The sequence below is a fragment of the Ornithorhynchus anatinus genome, chromosome 2 (assembly GCF_004115215.2).
Source record: "Ornithorhynchus anatinus isolate Pmale09 chromosome 2, mOrnAna1.pri.v4, whole genome shotgun sequence".
Classification (NCBI taxonomy): Eukaryota; Metazoa; Chordata; class Mammalia; order Monotremata; family Ornithorhynchidae; genus Ornithorhynchus; species Ornithorhynchus anatinus.
Genome location: NC_041729.1, coordinates 64,213,637 through 64,235,645, shown reverse-complemented (window position 1 = coordinate 64,235,645; position 22,009 = coordinate 64,213,637). Strand labels below are relative to the sequence as shown.

The 22,009-nt window shown below is 46.9% G+C and overlaps 1 protein-coding gene across 1 annotated transcript in view; it reads left to right on the top strand.

Annotated features, from left to right (window-relative positions):
- Positions 1-22,009, top strand: part of SLC22A3 (solute carrier family 22 member 3) — a 111,734-nt gene that overhangs the window by 12,971 nt on the left and 76,754 nt on the right. The gene's annotated exons all lie outside the window — the stretch shown is intronic.

Here is a 22,009-nt window from a genome sequence, read left to right as displayed (position 1 = left end):
AATTACTTATTATTAAGTGCTGTCGAGTCTTTTCCGATTGATAGCAACTCCACGGATATACTTTCTCCAGAACATCCTGTCCTCTGCCATAATCCGCAACCTTTCTAATGCTTCTTCCGTTATTGTTGTTATGGTCTCTGTCCATCTAGTTGCCGGTCTGCCTCTTCCCTGTTTTCTCTGGACCTTTTCTAACAGTGTCTTCTCCAGAGAATTAGTCCTCCTGATGATCTGTCCAAAATATACTTATCTAAGTTGAGTGATTTGGCCTTCCAAAGACCACTTTGGTTTAATTTGCTCTAAAATCTGTTTATTTGTCTTTTGGGCAGTCCATGGTATTCGCCAAAGCCTTCTCCAACATCACATTTCAAAAGAATTGATGTTCTTTCTATCCTGTTTTTTCACCGTCCAGCTTTCGGATCCATGCATTGTCACTGGAAACACCATGGAGTTGACGATTTATATTTTTGTGGCAATAGTTACATCAGCACGTATCATGACTTTTTCCAGGCTCTTCATAGCAAGTCTTGCATAACGTTAATCTTCAGCTTATTTCTTGGCTACTATTTCCTTTATTATTGATTATTGATCCCGGGAGAGAAAAATTGTCACTTTGTCAAAAATTGTCTTCTCTCTGTCCACTATGAATGTGTTAAAACTTTTATATATAAAACTATCTGACACTGCACACATAGTTTTATATATATATAAATGCATGCATATGTGCAAGAATGCTGAGGAGAAGAATAAAATGCGCAAGTTTGTAGAGTAGGTGTTGGGCTGATGCAACTTGGATGTTAAACCAACCGGGAAGGCTTGCTGGAGGTGGGGGTTTTTTCCCTTCCCCTTCCCAAGTGGGCTTAACTAGGAGGCTTTGCTGCTTCTTCCCATTTCCAGTTGATGATTTTTTCCCATCAGTCAATCAGTCATCTTTTTTGAGTGCTTAACTGTGTTCTTGGTCAAATGCAGACTGGCTCCCATTGAGGCTGAGCTCCTGTTTTCATTTCCCAAGGAGTTTCTTTTCATTACCACTTGTTGATATCCTTTTCATCATTCTGTGTATTTCTCAGAGGCACAATAAGAGCAGTGGACCCAGTTTTCCATTTCGGTGTGTTTATTGAAGAGTGAAAGGCTTCCTTCTCTGAGGTATCTTTGATGATTTAGATTCCGAAGCACATTAACAAGACCTAAAAAGATGTGCCTGATCAGGATAATGTACAGTGAATTATTTTCTTGCCGTGTAAGAAATTACCACTTGCACAATGAAATGAATCAATGATATCGTCAACCGGCAAAAGCATTCTCAGTGAGCCAAGCATCGGGCTAAATTCTGAAAAGAATCTGTGGACATCTAATTCTGCCACAATCTCTGATCCACAAGGGAGCTTAAATCTAAAACAAGGAAAGACCCGTGGAAAAGAGTGAGAGGAAATGAAATTAAGTTAAGATAACCACAGCAGTGACAGAAGTGGGTAATTGCGTCAGAAGCTGTGTGGCCAAGTGGATAGGGCACGGGCCTGGGAGTCAGAGGACCTGGCTTCTAATCCCACCTCTGCCACTTGCCTAGTGTGTCAGTGTGTGACGTTGCACAAGTTACTTCACTTCTCTTTGACTCCGTTTCCTCATCTGTAAAATGGGGATTCAATACCTGTTTATTTTATTTATAATAGTACTTGTTAAATGCTTACCGTGTGCCAGGCAGTGTTCTAAATGCTGGGGTAGGTGCAGGATAATCAGGTTGGACACCGTCCCTGTCGCACAATCTTAATCCCTATTTTACAGATGAAGGAAGTGAGTCACAAAGAAGTTAAGTGACTTGCTCAAGGTCACGCAGCAGGCAAGTAGCGAAGCTAGGATTAGAGCCCCGGTCCCCGTGACTCCCAGGCGTGTGTCCTATCCCCTAGGCCCCACTGCTTCTCTCTCCTACATATACTGTGAGCCGTATCTCGGACAGGGACCGTCTCACCTGAGTATCTGTATGTCCTTAAAACAGTGACTTACAACAGTGCTTGGCACAGATTAAGAGCTTAACAGATACCACAATCATTATTATTCATCACTTTCTCATCAAGCTTGTTCCCTGCCATCCCCTCCTGCCCCTCACACCTAAATTGAAACCGTAACTTCTAACCAATTTAGATGGAATGAAGAAGGTTTTACCTAATTTAGGGGAAATGGGGAACTGCACTGTTGTGACGTTGTCTAGCTCATAATACAGTGCCGTGCAAACAGTAAGTGCTCAATAAATACGACTGATTGACTGATTAGATGGGAGAGGGTGCTCTATCCATCAACTAACTCCTCTCCCATCCTGTATTTTTGCTTCAACAGGAAATGCATTTGACTGCATATCCCACCCTAAGCAATGTTGTGCTCACCCTACACTCAGTCATTTATTGAGCGCTTACTGTGTGCGGAGGACTGTACTCAATGCTTGGGGGAGTACAGTATAACACATTCCCTTCCCACAAACCCAAAGCACTGGTAGCCATATTTTTTTACTTGGTAGCTACCCCTACTTATAATGTATTTTAGAATGTATTTTAGCTGCCTCCCGCACTGCTCCTCGAGGGCAGGGATTGTGTCTCTACTCCTCTATGCTCGCCCAAGCGCTTAGTGCGGTGTTCTGCACAGAGGACATGCTCGGTAAATACCACAAAAAGAAAATGGCATCTGCCTGAAAATACATCTTCTATCAACCTCTGTATCAAACAAGAACTCCTCACCTATTGGTTTCAAAGCTCTCCATCACTTTACTACTTAATGTTGGTATTTGTGAAGCGCTTACTATGTGCAGAGCACTGTTCTAAGCGCTGGGGTAGACACAGGGGAGTCAGGTTGTCCCACATGGGGCTCACAGTCTTAATCCCCATTTTGCAGATGAGGTAGCTGAGGCACAGAGAAGTTAAGTGACTTGCCCACAGTCACACCGCTAACAAGTGGCAGAGCTGGGATTCGAACTCACGACCTCTGACTCCAAAGCCCGTGCTCTTTCCACTGAGCCACGCTGCTTCTCTACTACTTTACTTCTTTACTACTTTTTACCTCACCTCCTCCTCTCCTTCTACATCCCAGCCCGCACACTTGGCTCCTCCGGTGCTAACCTTCTCACTGGGCCTCGATCTTACCTGTCTCGCCTTCGACCCTTGGCCTAACGTCCTGCTTCTGGCCTGGAGTGCCCTCTCTCCTCCAATCTGTCAAAGAATCACTCTTCCCCGCTCCCACCCCCTGCAAAGCCCTACTGAAGGCTCACCTCCTCCAAGAGGCCTTCCCAGACTAAGCCCCCCTTTTCCTCAGCTCCTCCTCCCTTCCGCGTCACCTCAACATGCTCCCTTTGCTTCCCCTCCTACCGCCAGCCCCACAGCACTTATGTGTATATGTATATATCTATAATTCTATTTATATTGATGTCTGTTTACTTGTTTTGATATCTTTGTCCCCGCCTCTAGACTTATAAGCCTTTCTGTGGGCAGGGATTGTCTCTCTTGCTGAATTGTACTTTCCAAGTGCTTAGTACAGTGCTCTGCACACAGAAAGTGCTCAACCAATACAAACTGAATGAAAGTTCCAGGCAGAAGGGTATGGAGATAGTTTCGGATTCTGTAGTTCACTAATTCTCAGACCAGTGGCAGCCTGCATGTCAGCTTAGACTGTCAGCTCCTTGAGGATAGGGATCGCCGCGTCTTCCAACTCTGCTGTATTGTACGTTCCCAAGCTCTTAATTCAGTTCACTCATTTATTTGATTGTATTGATCGAGCACTGTCTTTGTGCAAAGCACCGCACAAAGTGTTTGGGAGGGTACAATATAACAACAGACACATTCTCTGCTCACAACGAGCTTACAGATTAGTTGGGGAGATGGACATTAATATAAATACATTACAAATATGTACATAAGTGCTGTGGGGCTGGGACGGGGGATGAATAAAGGAAGCAAGTCAGGGTGACGCAGAATGGAGTGGGAGAAGAGGAAAGGAGGATTTAGTCAGGGAAGCTTCTTGGTCTGCACCCAGTAAGGGCCCAATAAATACTATTGATTGATTGATTGAAAACTGAAGAAAACAGTGAGATTTACCGCCACCCCTAGTCTCCCATCACCTCATCCTTGCTTGAACAGCTTCCTACTCCGAAACAGTTAAGGGCTTGAGTTTGGGGCCTGGGTTCTAATCCCGGCTCTGCCACTGATCTGAAGTGTGACCTCGGACAAGTAAGTGCCTCAACTCCTCGGTGCCTTGGTTCCCTCTGCTGCAAAATGGGAATTCAATATCAGTCTTCCCTCCTGCTTGAGAAGCGACATGACCAAATGGATAGAGCACAGGCCCGGGAGTCAGAAGGTCATGGGTTCTAATCACAGCTCTGCCACTCGTCTGCTGTGTGATCTTGGACTTAACTTCTCTGCATCTGTTACCTCATCTGTAAAATGGGGATCGAGTCTGTGAGCCCCTCATGGGACAGGAACTGGGCCCAACCTGATTTGCTTGTCTCCACTCCAGTGCTTTGAACAGTGCCTGGCACATAATAAGCGCTTAGCAAATACCATCATTAATTCATTACTTAGACTGTGAGACCCATTTGGAACTGATTATCTTGTTTCTACCCCAGCGCTTAGTACGGTGCTTGGTGCAGAATAAGCGCTTAACATTATTCCACAATTATTGTAATTTTCCTCTGCGTGGATGATCCTTTTAATTTTTTCTTTCCATTATCTTCCAAGGTATCCATCAGGTCTGTGGACTTTGAATAACGTATCCCAAGTGGTGATAGGGGTTGTCTGCTTCTTCCCCCATGCATTTGTTGACTTTTCGTGGTCAGTGTCTGGCTCCCCCAATCCGAGACTCCGTTCCTACTTTCATTTCTCATAGTCTCGTAGAGATTTTCTTCCTTTTCGTACTCCCTTTTAATTTACCACTTTTCAGTCTCCTTTTTCTGATCCCTTTGTCTTTCATGGAGACACATGGGAACGAGGCACCCATTTTCCCGAATTAGTTTGCTTACAGTAGCTGGGAAAAGCTTCCTCGGGGGCCGTGACTCTGATGGTTCAGCTCTAGGTGTGTTATCTTTTTGCCGATGCCTGAGTCACAGCAAAATATAGCTGGTAGGAGAAGGGCTTCCTGTGTTACTTGTCAAGGGTGTGGCTGTGGAAAATTTCCAAAGGGAAATTTTAAGAGATAGAAGTTCATTGTTTTGATGCGTTATACCTATCCAGGCTTTGCTTTTGAAAAGGTCTCCCCTTTTTGGTTTTACTGTCACTGTATAAGCTGCTCATTTTCGCCTTTTTTTTTTTAATGGTATCTGTTAAGCATTTACTGTGTCAGTCAGTCGTGTTTACTGAACGCTTCCAGTGTGCAGAGTACTGTACTAAGCGTTAGGGAGAGGATAACGGACACATTTCCTGCGCACAACCATGAACCAAGCACTGTACTAAGCACTGGGGTAGTTGGATACATAGATGCAGCGTGGCCTGGTGGATAGAGCATGGGCCTGGGACTCAGACGGTCATAGGTTCTAATCCCGGTTCCACCCCTTGTCTGCTGTGTGATCTTGGGCAAGTCACTTCACTCCCCTGTGCCTGTTACCTCTTCTCTTAAATGGGGATTGAGACTGTAAGCCCAGCTTGGGTCAGGGACCGTGCCCAACCCTATTTGCTCATATCTACTTCAGCGCTCAGTACAGCGCCTGGCACATAGTAAGCACTTCACAAAAGCCACAGTCATTATTGCTCTTATCATTACACGGTCCCTCGGACTGTGGATGTGGACCAAAAGGGGTTCGGAGTCTAGGGGGGGGATCCCTCTTTTACAGATGAGGAAACGAGGTCAATCAGTAATATTTATTGAGCGCTTACTGTGCGCAGTGCACCGAGCTCTTGAGAGAGTACAGTACAACAGAGTCGGTAGACAGGTTACCTGCCCACATCAAGCTCACAGTCTAGAGGGGGAAACAGACATTAATACAAAGAAATATGAGCCCGTTGTTGCTAAATTGTACATCCCAAGCGCTTAGTACTGTGCTCTACCCACAGGAAGAGCTCAGTAAATATGATTGAATGAATGAAATAAATTAGGGATACGTACATAGCAGCGAAGTGGCAGAGCCGGGATTAGAATCCAAGTCCTGAGACTCCCAGGTCCGTGCTCTATCCCGTAGGCCAAGCTCCTTCCCAGTCCGTTCGGGAGCCACATCCTGCAGTCAGCGATGGGGCCCCAGGCCGATTTCAGGAGCTGTAGATGTTGGCACTGGCTGCTAAAGGAAAGATGGAGGGAAGCGGCGTGGCCTAGCGGATAGAGCAGGGGCCTGGGAGTCAGAAGGACCTGGGTTCTAATCCCCGCTCCTCCACTTGTCTATTATATGACCTCGGGCAAGTCACTTCACTTCTGTGTGCCTCAGTCACCTCATCTGTAAAATAATAATAATAATAATAATGTTGGTATTTGTTAAGCGCTTACTATGTGCCGAGCACTGTTCTAAGCGCTGGGGGAGAGGCAGGGGAATCAGGTTGTCCCACATGAGGCTCACAGTTAATCCCCATTTTACAGATGAGGTAACTGAGGCACAGAGAAGTGAAGTGACTTGCCCGAAATGAGGAATAAGACCATGAGCCCCCATATCGGTCCAACCTGATTAGCTTGTATCTACCCCTGGCCCTTAGAACAGTGCTTGACACATAATAAGAGCTTACAAAATAACATCATCATTACATGATACCACACAGACAAACATAACCGGCTCATTTAGGGATCTTGGGCCTTATCGGAAGAATCACGCCCACTCCTTTCTGCATCGCCTTGACTTGCTCCCTTTTTTCCTCCCCTCCCTTCCCAACACTACATATTTATATTAATGTCTGTTTCCCCATCTAGACAGTAAGCTCACTGTGGGCAGGAATGTGTCTGTCCTTTTGTTCCACTGTACTCTCCCGAGCGCTTAGTTCAGTGCTCTGCAACTAGTAAGCGCTCAGTAAACGCGGCTGACCGACCGACCGACTAACCGCAGAATGTGGAGTCTTTCCCGTGGGAGACTATGTGACAACCAACAATTAGGGAGTCTTTTGGACTCCTTCCATGCTAATGATTTGAGTGGGAGCAGAGGTGTTACCCAGACTCTCTACCCGGAACTTCGATCCGATACCCAGATACCCGGATTTCTACAGCCAGAATTGTTTCAGAGGTGGCTCGGTTAGAGATGCTGTCAGTATGATGGCCCAGTTGTACGTCCCAATTAGGGGTGTTTAGTACAGTGCCTGGCACCTAGTAAGCGCTTAACAAACAATGGGGTAGATTCCCCTGTGTCTTGCCCAACGCTTCCCTGTGTCTTCCCCAGCGCTTAGAACAGTGCTGGGCACATAGTAAGCGCTTAACAAATACCAACATTATTATTATTATTATTACAAGCTAATCAGGTTGGACATTGTCCATGTCCCACAAGGGGATCACAGTCTTCATCCCCATTTTACAGATGAGGGAACTGAGGCACAGTGAATAAAGTGATTCACTCAAGGTCACACAGCAGACAAGAAGCAGAGCCGGGATTAGTACCCAAGTCCTTCTGACTTCCCTACCTGTGCTCTTCCCACTAGGCCATGCCGCTTCTGTTAAGGGGTAGGGAGAGGGCTTTTTTTTAAGGAGGAAAATCAAAATTTAAATCCCAGTCCCTTAAGGAATAAAAAGCAAATAAACTCGGGGTGTCAGTCTTCTTGAGCTCCAGAAGGCCTCTTGGCTTTGGGGAAAGGAGGAACCCGGAACATGCTGATGCAAGATCTGAAGTCAGGGGTCAATAAATATAATTGATTGATTTGTTTAGAGCAGCATGCTGAATTCACAATCTTTATGCTCTTCATGAACCTGGAGTGCAGCAGTTGGGGGATTTCTGGTGGAGCACTCCAAATCCTTGCTAACGAAGAGGATTTGTCTCTGCATCTTGCCTAGAGATAAAGTGTTGTTTAGCGGATCCCAATTTCTAGTTACTACCTCTGGCGTTTAAGGTGGTCTGTAACCATTTGGTTCATCAGAAAATAATGCCACTCCTCCGAGTCATCACCAGACAAGGAAAAAGAAGGCGAGAGAGAGTGTCCAGCCCCAGATAGGGAAGCAGTGTTGTCTCCTGGATAGCGCATGGGCCTGGAAGTCAGAATGACCTGGGTTCTAAACCCATCTGTCACTTACCTGCTCTGTGACCTTGGGCAAATCACTTCACTTCTCTGTGCCTCAGCTACCTCAACTTTCAAATGAGGATTAAGACTGTGAGCCCCATGTGGACGATGGACCATGTCCAACCTGATTACCTTGTATCTACCCCAGAGTTTAATAGAGTGCCTGGCCCGTAGTAAGTGTTTAACAAATATCATTAAAAAAATAAAGAAGAGAGAATACTAAGCCTGGATAGCCCTAGCACGACTTACGTCTGCCTATCTCTACTCCATTTCTCCTTACTTGCCTGTGGCCAGTCACTTCTCCATCTTTTTATTCTTATATTGTGTGTCTCCCTCCCCCCGACCTCACCCACCCCCTGCCCCGAGGTTCAGGGCCCATGTCTAATTCCCATCTGAGTATTCTTTCCAAATGCTTAGTACAGTGCTGTGCACACAGCACTTCATCAATACGGTTTCCATTCCAAATACCATGTAAAGCTACCCCTAGCACTTGCATTCCCTCCAGCTGCAGGAGGAGATCATAGAGTTTGGAAATTTAAATATGGTGGCAGAGTTCAACATGGTTTGGTAGCAAAGCCCCTCTCCCGAGACAACTCTGCCATGGGCCTCCCACACCCCTGGCTCAGCGACAAACCCAAAGATGGAAAATGCAAACCAAAAAAAGAGAATGATGCCACACAAAAGCACACGCCGAGATACAGAGGAGGTATTACCTCAAACACGGACAGACCCCATGGATTTGCAAACACATTGCTACGCACCCACTCACACAAAATAGGACTCATTCAAATGGATAGAGATGATGAGCACACACACACACACACACGCACACTTTCTCTCTCTCTCTCTCTCTCTCAACAACTCACACAGGACCATTTTGCCACAGTCTAATACAGGCAGAGGTACCAAAATACACCGAGAGACACAACTTACCAAGGCAAAGACCAACAAAAAAACTATAGGAGGACACGCCAACTCATACTCCTGGACACCCCAGGGAGGGAACTGCCACAAACAAACACAGACAAGTAGGCAGAAACATGTTTGAAGAAAGGGTGAAAGCAGAGTGACCCCATTTGAGGGCACACGGGTATTTGTTGAAGGCTGCAGAGATCCAGGACAGCACCCTTTTGGCTCCCTGGCTCCCCTTCCCGCCATGCCCCTCTTCAGTGTCCCGTAACTTAATTGCCATTTTTTTTCCCTGCTTATGTCTTAACATACGCAGGGCCTAGCTCTGATTTCATAGGGCCGATGCCAGTTGGAAAGGCTAAGCGACAGCATTAGATGAAAGAAAACATGTGCGGCCTGAGCCGGTAAGGTCTTTAAGGGATTTAAATGCCACAAATTATTCGGTCTGAAAAATAAACGGAAGGACTAGTAGGGGCCAGGGTCTTCTATTCCGAAGGCGATAGTGGGTTCGGAGGGATTTAATGGATCGTGAGGGAAATGGAGTCGTGTGTTTTATACGGAAGGAAGGCATCAGAGTCGATCAAACGATCGTATTTATTGAACACTTACTGTGTGCGGTGCACTGTATTAAGTGCTTGGGAGAGTACAACCCAACAGTATAACTCACACACTCCCTATCCACAGTGAGCTTAATCAGTATCGAAAAGATCTTTTAAAGCCATAGCTCCAGTTTATTTTTCCATTATGAAAGTGGATTTCAAAGAAAATGAGACTGGAGTGCTGCATGGATAGCAGTGGAAGATATGAAGTATACGGTGATCCAATCAATCAATCAGATGGAATTTACTGAGCATTTACCATGTACAGAGCTCTGTACTAAGCGCTTGGTTGAGTACAATACAAACAGGTTGGTAGACACGTTCCCTGCACATAACAGCTTACGGTCTAGAAGGAATACGGAATTGGTTAGTTTGGAGTCAGTATCTAAAAATAAATGACAAAATTTGGATATTCTAGAAGAGTGGAAGAAAGTCATTAAAAATGACTCATCTACTGGCCTTAGAGCCAATTGCAGGAAATGGATTAATTCCATAAGTACAGGGAATAACAATAATGACATTTGATAAGCACTTTTGTGCCCACAACTTGTACTAAACGCCAGGCTAGATACAAAATACCCAGGTCAGATACAGTCCCGCTCCCACTGTCCGGGGACAGGGACAGCTACTGACCCCCATTTTACAGTTGAGGGAACTGAGGCACAGAGAAGTCGTGACTTGTCCCAGGTCACACAGCAGGCAAGTGGATTAGAGCTGAGATCCTTTGGCTCTCAGCCCTATGCTCTTTCCACGTGGCCATGCCATTTCTATGGGTGCTGAGGCGAGACCTCCCCCTCCCCAACCATCAGCGAGGTGTGTGTGTCCCCTCCTCCCCCCATTTTGGTGTCCGAGTAATTCCCGCCTGAATGACGAGGGGCAAGGAGAGGCACGCTACTGGATTTCCATTGATAAGGGGTGCGAGGGACTCATGGTTGTCTTGGAAACAGAGGACAGTTTTACCACCATTGGCGGCATGGCTTGTCCCCTTGGCTGTGAGGGCTACTTTTGGCCAGTTGATTCATGGGGAGGAAACAAAGGCAGCTGTTGGGGTGTGCGGGAGCCGGCCTGGTCCCCACCTCTGTCCGGTCGTCTCCGTTGGCCGGGCAGACGGACGAGGTTGCCTGTCTGGCAGCTGTCGACTGTAACCCGGCCATGCGTCACTGTCACTGAGAAAAGCCTCAGCTGGCAAGGGCCTGGCTCCAAGGGTTTTCAACGGGAAGCGTTACGGGCCTCTGAAAGAGGTAGGGCATTTTCTCGTGTCTTGGTTTCTCCCCACCCCAGACCCGGAGCGTGAGGAACCGTAGATGGTTTCTGAGATGCATATAGCTCGCTCACACCCGCTCTCTTTTTCAGCACACCTAGCAGTGCGTCACCCCCCCAGGAAGATATCTGTAACGGCATGAGGTCAGAGTCTTATGGAAAGACAATGGAGGAAAAGGGGGATCAGCGGCTTAGATCGGTACAAAGTTTGGATGGAGAGAAAAGGGTGGATTTTAGCCTTGTTGTAGAGAGAGAACCAGTGGGACTTGGTGCAGATAGAACATGGGGGTTGATTGAGAGAGGTGAATCGAGTATAATGCCTAGATTATGGCTTGTGAGGCAGGGAGCTTAGCGGTGTTGTCTACAGTGATCGGAAAGACAAGAGGAGGACAGGGTTTGCGTGGGGAGATGAGGAGTTCTGGTGGAGAAGTTTAGTTGGAGGTGTCGGCAAGACATCCAAGTACAGATGTCTCGAAGACGGGGGAAATGTGAGACTGTAGAGAGGGAGAGAGGTCAGGGCCGGAGAGGTAGATTTGGGAATCATCCGCATGGAGATGGTAGTTGAAGCCATGGGACCGAGTGAGTTGTCCAAGGGATGTGGGAAAAGTAAAATGAGAGAATTGATGTGAAAGTGATTTGGAAAAATAGACTTGTTCCACAGGCAAAAAAATTGGATTTATACTTAAATCTCAAAGAGGTTGTCTCTGACAAAGGATGACTACAATGCTCTGAGCACGGTAAATGCTAATTAAATACCCTTGTTTGAGAGGAGTCCGTGTGCCCTTTTTGTGGCATTTTCTCTTCTAACAACAAAAAATGTCTCCGACGGTAAATATCATCTCTAAAATGCCTGGTTGAGATAAATGAAGTGGACACTTTCAAGTCCAAATGACCCGTTCATCTGGACTCTGTGCCGTAATTTAAAGGAAAAAAATTTTGGGCTACGTCCAGCTGAAATCCACCAGTGGAATTTTCCGAACAATTAATGTATGCAGAGCACTGTACTAAGCACATGGCAAGTGTTCACTATGACGTTTTATTCCATTATCAAATCATGAAGTCCTCTTCGACTGCAATATTTGGGTATCTAAGAGGCAGTTTAAGCCGGAAAAGGTCACCTCCTCACTTTTTAAGGAAAAGACTTCTATTACCGAGACTCCACCTACTACTCTCGATCTAATTGTCTAAGTTTAATCGTTTGGGCTTTGAAATTTTCAATATCATAATGAATTCCAGCCCTCTAAACTGCAAGCTCATTGTGGGCAGGGATTGTGTCTAACCAACTCTATTATATTGTACTCTCCCTAGCACTTAGTACAGTACTCTTCACACCATAAATGCTCAATAAATGCCACTGATTAATTTTAGCTGAACGTATCCCCCCCAAAATCGTTTCCTTTGAATTAACAGCAGAGGCAAAGGGTCAAGCAAAATGGAAATCATTAACATCCGTTTTGTTTTTCTTTTGAAGCATTTGTTAAGGGCTTACTATGTTCCTGGAACTGTGTACCAAACAATAGCGTAGCTTTTAAAACTTGTGGGGTTTTTTGGTAGAAGAAAAGCTCTGTAGCTTTAATCGGTATTCAAGACCTGTTGCCAGTGAAGTGAAGCAACGGAAGGCTGGCACGCTGATGATGATCAAGCTTGTGATTTTGATGACTCGATATACTACAAGGTAAAGAAGCGTTTCAAAATCCATGGAAGACTTGCCCTTATGTAATATTATATTTATACTGATGAAGGAGAAAAACAAGATGAGTAACAAATGATTGATTTGGAGGGGATTCTGGATTCATAGTATATGTGATTCTTGGTAGATAATTTTTCTCAAGATTCCACAACTTTTAAATTAAGGCTTTTGCATTATATTTGCAGACTTTTCTGGTGCAAGGTAGCTGGACTTTAATAGGCACAAACAGTGTCCAAAGAAAATTCTCAATTTTGCCCAGTTGGATTGATTGAATGATAATATCTGTGGTATTTGTTAAGCGCTTACTTCGTGCTGGGCACTGTACTAAACGCTGGGTTAGGTATAAAATAACCAGGTCAAACCCGGTCCCTGTCCTCCATGGGACTCACAGCCTATGGAGGAAGGAGAACAGGTACTGAATCCCCGTTTTACGGATGAGGAAATGGAGGCACGGAGAAGTGAAATGGCTTGCCCGAGGTCACACAACGGGGACGTGGCGGAGTCAGGATTAAAACTCGGATCCTCTGACACCCGGGCCCATGTGCTTTCCACTCGGCGACACTGCTTCTCTAACAAAAAGCTATATCACAGTAACTCATATAACTGCCTCCACTGCTTGATTTTCGCACAGCAGCTTTTGAGAAGGAAATAGCGTGGCGCAGTGGAAAGAGCACGGGCTTTGGAGTCAGGGCTCATGAGTTCGAATCCCAGCTCTGCCACTTGTCAGCTGTGTGACTGTGGGCAAGTCACTTAACTTCTCTGTGCCTCAGTTCCCTCATCTGTAAAATGGGGATTAAGACTGTGAGCCCTACGTGGGACAACCTGATTCCCCTGTGTCTACCCCAGCGCTTAGAACAGTGCTCTGCACATAGTAAGCGCTTAACAAATACCAACATTATTAAATAGATTATTCTTTCTACGACGTAAGGGGAGGATGAGGGTCAGAACATGATAAAGCTGTACAGCCAGCCCCCAAAAGGTGAGTTTTTAAAACCAAGAGTGTCTCTGGGGAAGGAGAAGAGTGTGCAGGGAACATCCTCTTCTCTTGTACCCTCCCAAATGCTTAGTACAGTGCTCGGCACACAGTAAGTGCTCAATAAATATGATTGATTGAAGGGGGCAGGTGTTTATCATTGAAGGCTTAGCAAGAGGCCGGGCTTGGGAGTCAGAGGTCATGGGCTCGAATCCCGGCTCTGCCACTTGTCAGCTGTGTGACTGTGGGCAAGTCGCTTCACTTCTCTGGGCCTGTTACCTCATCTGTAAAATGGGGATTAACTGTGAGCCTCACGTGGGACAACCTGATTACCCTGCGTCTACCCCAGCACTTGGAACAGTGCTCTGCACATAGTGAGCGCTTAACAAACACCAACATTATTATTATTATTATAAGCAGCATTTGAGAGAGCGCAATGGAAAAGTCAGTCTCACAAATGCCCCCTTAGATTTCCTCCCCAGGCTCCGTTCACTAGAAGCAAGAATCTTTTAAAAACCCAAATCATTATTGGACGTGTAAGAAAATTGGAAACAGTATTCCAGAGTTTTGAGCTTTCTCCAACTAGGCACAGTGAATTGGACAGCCAATATAGATCATTCGATATCCTAAATCCTCTTTCCAGTCAGGCTGGGTGGGCACGGCAAGGATTTCCGGAGTTTCATAGGACAGACCTGGGCTGTAGTTTGTAGTGGTTGTGTCCCTATGGCTGGCCGCGAATGACGATCAATTATTAATGCTGGTATTTGTTAAACGCTTACTATGTGCCAGGGACTGGATTAAGCGCTGGGGTAGATACAAGCAAATCAGGCTGGAGAGAGTCCCTGACCTGCGTCGGGCTCCCAATCTTAATCCCCATTTTCCAAATAAGGTTGCTGAGACCCAGAGAAGTGACTTGCCCAGGGTCATACAGCAGACGAGTGGCAGAGCCGGAGCAGCGTGGCTCAGTGGAAAGAGCCCGGGCTTTGGAGTCAGAGGTCATAATAATAATAATAATAATGTTGGTATTTGTTAAGCGCTTACTATGTGCCGAGCACTGTTCTAAGCGCTGGGGTAGACAGGGGAATCAGGTTGTCCCACGTGGGGCTCACAGTCTTAATCCCCATTTTACAGATGAGGGAACTGAGGCACAGAGAAGTGAAGTGACTTGCCCACAGTCACACAGCCGACAAGTGGCAGAGCTGGGATTCGAACTCATGAGCCCCGACTCCAAAGCCCGTGCTCTTTCCACTGAGCCACGCTGCTTCTCGAATCCCAGCTCTGCCACTTGTCAGCTGTGTGACTGTGGGCAAGTCACTTCACTTCTCTGTGCCTCAGTTCCCTCATCTGTAAAATGGGGATTAAGAGTGTGAGCCCCACGTGGGACATCCTGATTTCTCTGTGTCTACCCCAGCGCTTAGAACAGTGCTCGGCACATAGTAAGCGCTTAACAAATAGCAACAAATACCAACGTTAGAGCCAATATTAGGACCCAGGTCCTTCTGACTCCCGGGCCTGAGCTGTGTCCACTAGGCCACAATCAGTGGGGATTAAATCACCTGTTCCCTCTCCACCTTGAGACCATGAGCCCGATGTGGGACAGGGATTGTGTCTGACCTGATCATCTTGTATCCACCTCAACGCTTAGTTCAGCGTGTCCTAGTGGATATGGCATGGGGCTGGGAGTCGGAAGAACGTGGATTCTAATTCCGCCTCCGCCTCTTGTCTACCCTGTGCCCTGAGGCGAGACACTTCACCTCTGTTATTGATTGAGCTGCTCACTGTGGACAGAGCCCTGTCCTGAGCACTTAAGAGACTCCGATATAGCAGAATCGGTGGCCGCATTCCCTGTCCATAATGAGCTTACAATCCAGAGGACCACAGACGGCGTATCTGTGGGCTCCTAGCACTGAGTGAAATATCCCTCCTTCTGTGGGCTTGACACTGGAAACAGACACCCAGTGTCTACCTGATTCTGCCGGGCAGGTCCACCCCTTAGGCGTCCAAGTCCGGGCCTCCTCACGTTGGTGTTCAGGGCCCCGTGAATGGAGCTGCCAGAGAGACACAGAGACCCCTTTTTTTGTTACGGGGAACTGAATCTCGTCTTTAAATGCGATTGAGCTCCCGGTCACTTGCGGCTTTTTTTATGCCGCAGACCGTGAAATAGCTGGCCGAAGAGATAATAATCATAATAGCGGCATTTGTTCAGTGCTCACTACGTGTCAGTAATAATAATAATGTTGGTATTTGTTAAGCGCTTACTATGTGCAGAGCACTGTTCTAAGCGCTGCGGTAAACACAGGGGAATCAGGTTGTCCCACGTGGGGTTCACAGTCTCAATCCCCATTTTACAGATGAGGGAACTGAGGCACAGAGAAGTTAAGTGGCTTGCCCACAGTCACACTCCTGACAAGGGGCAGAGCTGGGATTCGAACTCATGAGCCCTGACTCCAAAGCCCGTGCTCTTTCCACTGCGCCACGCTGCTTCACAAATAATTGTATTATTATTTGTATTATTATGGTATTATTAATGTCAGTAATAACTGTGGTATTCGTTAAGTCCTTACCGTGTGCCAGACACTGTACTAAGCCCTGGGTGGATACGGGTAAATTGGTTGGACACAGTCCCTGTCCCACACGAGAGCGTGTGGGCAGGGAATGTGTCTACTTATTGTCGTATTGTGCCGTCCCAAGCATTTAGTACAGTGTTTTGCGCTCAGTAGGCACTCAATAAATATGATTGAGTGAATGAATGGGTCTCACAGTCTTAATCTCCATTTTCTAGATGAAGTAACTGAGGCCCAGAGAAGTGAAGCTACTTGCCCCAGGTCTCACGGCAGATAAGCGGCGGAGCTGGGATTAGGTCCTACGTCTTTCTGACTCCCAGCCCCATGGTCTGTCCACTAGGCCCTGCTGTACTAAGCGTTGAGGTGGGTACAGTTGATCAGGTCTGACTCAGTCCCTGTCTTACACTGGGCTCAAGGGGGAGGGAGAGCGAGTGTTTTAATTCCCATTTTACAGATGAGGAAACTGAGGCAGAGAAGCAAAGAGGCCTGTATCTATACCCTGATCTGCTTGTACCTATCTCAGCACTCAGTGCAGTGCCTGGCACATAGATAATGCTCAGTATATACCATTAAAAAAATGTATCTCTTGCTTCCAGGGGATTAGACTCCCACGCCCTTCCTCCTTCCCCCAGGACACTCCAAGCAAGCGAAACCATCAACAGAAAGCCATTAATGGCCGGCTTGCCTGTGTATTTGTTCGATCAGAACTTTTTTTCCACTCTGATTTATTCATTCATTCATTCAATAGTATTTATTGAGCGCTTACTATGTGCAGAGCACTGTACTAGGCGCTTGGAATGTACAATTTGGCAACAGATAGAAACAATCCCTGCCCATTGACGGGCTTACAGTCTAATCGGGGGAGAGAGACAGACAAAAAGAATAGCAATAAATGGAATCAAGGGGATGTACATCTCATTAACAAAATAAATAGGGTAATAAAAATATATACAAATGAGCAGATGAGGACAATGTTGAGGGGAGGGGAAGGGAGAGGGGGAGGAGCAGAAGGAAAGAGTGGGGGGAAAGGGGGCTTAGCTGAGGAGAGGTGAAGTGGGGGGCAGAGAGGGAGCAGAGGGAAAAGGGGAAGCTCAGTCTGGGAAGGCCTCTTGGAGGAGGTGAGTTCTCAGTAGGGCTTTGAAGAAGGGAAGAGAGTTAGTTTGGCGGAGGTGAGGAGGGAGGACGTTCCGGGACAGTGGGAGGACGTGGGCTAGCATAGGCGAGAACGGGGGACGGGGAGGAGGTGGGCGGCAGAGGAGTGGAGCCTATGGGGTGGGCAGTAAAAAAAGGAGAAGGAAGGAGAGAAAGGAGGGGGCAAGGTGATGGAGAGCCTTGAAGCCTAGAGTGAGAAGTTGTTGTTTCGTGTGGAGGTTGATAGGCAACCACTGGAGGTTTTTAAGAAGGGGAGTGACATGCCCAGAGCGTTTCTGCCGGAAGATGAGCCGGGCAGCGGAATGAAGAATAGACTGGAGCGGAGAGAGACGGGAGGAAGGGAGATCAGAGAGAAGGCTGACCCAATAATCCAGCCGGGATATTATGACAGCCTGTACCAATAAGATAGCCGTTAGGGTGGAGAGGAAAGGGCGGATCTCGCCGATATTATAAAGGTGAGACGGACAGGTCTCGGTGACGGATCGGATGTGTGGGGTGAAGGAGAGACGCGAGTCAAAGATGACACCGAGGTTGCGGGCTTGAGAGACGGGAAGGGTGGTCGTACCGTCCGCAGTGATAGGGAAGTGAGGAAGAGGGCAGGGCTTGGGAGGGAATATAAGGAGCTCAGTTTTGGACATGTTGAGTTTTAGATGGCGGGCAGACATCCAGATGGAGATACGAGCCTGAAGGGAGTGGGAGAGGACGGGGCGGAGATGTAGATTTATGTGTCATCTGCATAGAGATGTTTTATCTATCTACAAATTAGGATCAGATAAACTGAGGGCCTAACCTCTTACCGGCTCAGGCATTGGCTTGGAAATTCCCTACCTGGAAGGAAAGAACAGATGTTTTGAAACAATTGGTGAAACTGCCACCCACGACCAGATGAACCAGTTCATTCCCCTCAAAATATTCTTGTGACGGGAAGTCTCGCCCCAGACTCGATAGCAAGGAAGATTTTCCTGAATGATCCAGGCTCAGCCTTATTAGCCTTATTATTCCTTTCACGGTGGGCGTCGGGCTTGATTTGTTTTGTATAAGTGGTATTGTTGGTCATGGTATCCTATTAATCGATCATGTTTATTGAGTTGTCACTATGTGCAGAGAATTAAACTAAGCACTTGGGAGAGAACAACATAGTAGGAGTCGGTGGACTCGTTCCTTGCCCGCAAGAAGCTTCTTGTCTAGAAGGGGAGACAGGCATTACTTCTAGGCTGCAAAATCATGGGCGGGGAATGTGTCTGTTTATTGTATTATACTCTCCCAAAATGCTTGGCACAGTGCTCTGCATACAGTAAGTGCTCATTCATTCAGTCGTATTTATTGAGCCCTTACTGTGTGCAGAGCACTGTACTAAGTGCTTGGGAGAGACATTTCCTGCCCACAACAAGCTTACAGTTTAGAGGGGGAGACTGACATAGTAGAAATATATTCAGTAAATATAATTAAATGAGTGAACGTTAGAAACAATTACAGATTGATGTACTGGTAGAGTATTAAGCAATCAATCGGTAGTATTTATTGAGCACTTACTATGTGCAGAGTACTGTACCAATCGCTAAAGAGAGGACTCACGCAGTGAGCTGTAGCGGCAGACTGAAGAGTGTAAAAATATTTACCTTAGTATAATAATGTTGGTATTCGTTAAGCGCTTACTATGTGCAGAGCACTGTTAAGCGCTGGGGCAGATACAGGGTCATCAGGTGGTCCTACGTGAGGCTCACAGTCTTAATCCCCATTTTACAGATGAGGGAACCGAGGCCCAGAGAAGTGAAGTGACTTGCCCACAGTCACGCAGTCGACAAGTGGCAGAGCCGGGATTCGAACCCATGACCCCTGACTCCCAAGCCCGGGCTCTTCCCCCCGAGCCACGCTGCTTCTCTATGTGATTCTGGGATGAGTATCAGAATACTTAAGGGATACCCAGCCCAAGTACACAGTTGCCACTGAAGGGAGAGCAGTTGGGGGAAAATTGGGCTCAGTCAGGGAAGGCTTCTTGGAGGAAATGGGATTTTTAGGAGGGATTTTATCATCATGTTGGTATTTGTTAAGCGCTTACTATGTGCAGAGCACTGTTCTAAGCGCTGCAGTAGATACAGTAGAACCCATGACCTCTGACTCCCAAGCCCGGGCTCTTTCCACTGAGCCACGCTGCCTCTCTTTTAGTGTTGGACCCTTGGATACGAAGGGGGACCGAGTGACACTCCAAAGGGAGGACGTGAGCGAGAGGTCGGTGGGGGGCTAGACACGATCGGGGATGCAGAGAGTCGGTCGGCGGTGGACTGCGTCGTAGTGGGAGTTGGGCACCTTCGGGTTGGAAGGAGAGCGCTCATTGAGAGCCTTAAAGCTGATGGTAAGGCGTTTTTGTTTATCCTTCCCCGATCACCGGTGCCGAATGTCTAGCAACCCTTCGGCTGCCAGCGGGGCAAGAATTCCAATCTCTCACCTCGATCTGGTTCGGGGCCCGTCTCCTCTGAGAATCCTTTCTCAGTGAACTGGCAACTAGGTACGGACTGCTGTCTCCCCCCCTTACCTGGAAATGCTATTTACTTGCCGCACGGTCCCTCAGTTTCCCACACAGGGATCATACTGAGAGATGTTTGACCCTTATACAGAAGCTTCATGTGTTGATGCGGTGTAGGGGATTGATTAACGTTTGCACGGTTGTTCCTATATGCCCTCGCCCATGAAGGAGAAGCAGTGTGGCTTCCTGGAAAGAGCACGGGCTTGGGAGGGAGAGGTCGTGGGTTCTAATCCCGGCTCCGCCGTTTGCCAGCTGGGTGCCTTTGGGCAAGTCACTGAACTTCTCCGTGCCTCCGTTGCCTCATCTGTAAAATGGCGATTAAGATTGCGAGCCCTACACGGGACAACCTGATATCGTTGTATCTACCCCAACACTTAGAGCAGCGCTTGGCACGTAGTAAGCGCTTAACAGATATCACCATTATTATTATTATTACGTTTTCCAACTTGTTTGGACTGTCCTCTCCCAAATGCTTAGTACAGTGCTACACGGACGGTAAGCGCTCAATAAAAGCCGTTGTTTCGTTGATTTCCTCAGTTCTCCAAGGGATAAGCAAATGCTTGTGCAGTTACTATGACAGTCCTTGCTCTCTGGTTTTGAGAAATCAATAGATGGTATTGATCAAGTCCTTTCTATGTGCAGACCACTGTACTAGGCGCCTGGGAGGGTACAGTATCTTGGGAGAGTACAGTATAACAGGACATGGTCCCTGCCCTTAAAGAGGTTAGAGGAATGGCCCAGAACCCCCTGAACTATCCAAGCACTTGGACCTGGAATCTGGAATCTTGGGGCACCCCACCCTCAACCCTACAGTAGTTAGGAAAACATCTTTAAATTATATATTATAAATTGTTTATATTAATGTCTGCCTCCCCTTCTAGACTGTAAGCCTGTTGTGGGCCAGGAACTTGTCTACCGACCCTGTCGTACCAGCGCTTAATACAGTGCTCCGCGCACAGCGAGCGCTCAATAAATATGATCGATGGATTGAAGGGGGCAGGTGTTTATCACGGAGGGCCTAAAGGATGCAGCACTTGAAAAAGTGCGGTAGAAGAGAAACGGTCGCACACGTGCCCCCTTAGATTTCTTCACCGGCACTCAGTAAGTAGCATCGATGGATCGGTGGGTTGTCGACGACTGAGCTATCACCAGTGTCCCGCTTGCCTTTTTCTCCAGTTCTGGTGCCTCGCTTTATCCTTCATCGTCCTGCCCTGGTGCTGTTGGCCTTTCTACCGTTAGAAGTTAATGTCCTTGCACCTGTCCCTTTTCAATTTCCTCCCAAGTTTTTAGAACCACTCTTTTGGTTTCCCAAAAGGGTAAATATCCCCGTCCAATCCAGTATTAACCGACCAATCAGTGGTATTGAGTGAGTGCTTGCTGTGTGTAGAGCACTGTGCTAAGCGCCAGGGAGAGTACAATACAATAGAGTTGGTTGACACATTCTGGATATGGAAACCTTCCATTCCCAGGGTTATAATTAATATATCACAGCCAAACCCTCTGTCCCATTCTGACTCTGAGCCGTCGATCATTGTTTTTGAATGTCAGGCAGCATGGCATCATGGATAGAGCGCGGGCCTGGGAGTCAGAAGGTCGTGGGCTCGTATCCAGCCCCCGCCACTTGTCTGCTGTGTGACCTTGGGCAAGTCACTTGACTTCTCTGTGCCTCAGTTACCTCATCTGTAAAATGGGGGTTGAGACTGTGAGCCCCGTGTGGGACAGGGACTGTGTCCAACCCGATTTGCTTGTATGTACCCTAGCGATTAGCTCAGTGCCTTGCATATAGTAAGTTCTTAACAAATACCATAATAATAATTCTTATTATTATTACTTCCAGCTATTAGAGTATCCATCTAAGAGAATCTGATCAGTGCCTCACTTTTCCAGCTTTTTTTTTTTTTTGTGGTACTGGTTAAGCGCTTTACTATATGTCAAACAGCATTCTAAGTGTTGGGTTATTTAGGTACAAGTTAATTAGATGGACACAGTCCCTGTCCAACATGGGACTCACAGTTTAAGTAGGAGTGCGAACAGGTGTTTAATCCCCATTTTATAGTTCAGGAAACTAAGGCCCAGAGAAGGTAACTGACTGGTCCAAAGTTACACAGCAAACAACGGTGCTTGTCACGTAATCAGCGCTTAACAAATGCCATCATCATCATCAAATGGCGGATCCGGGATTAGAACTCAG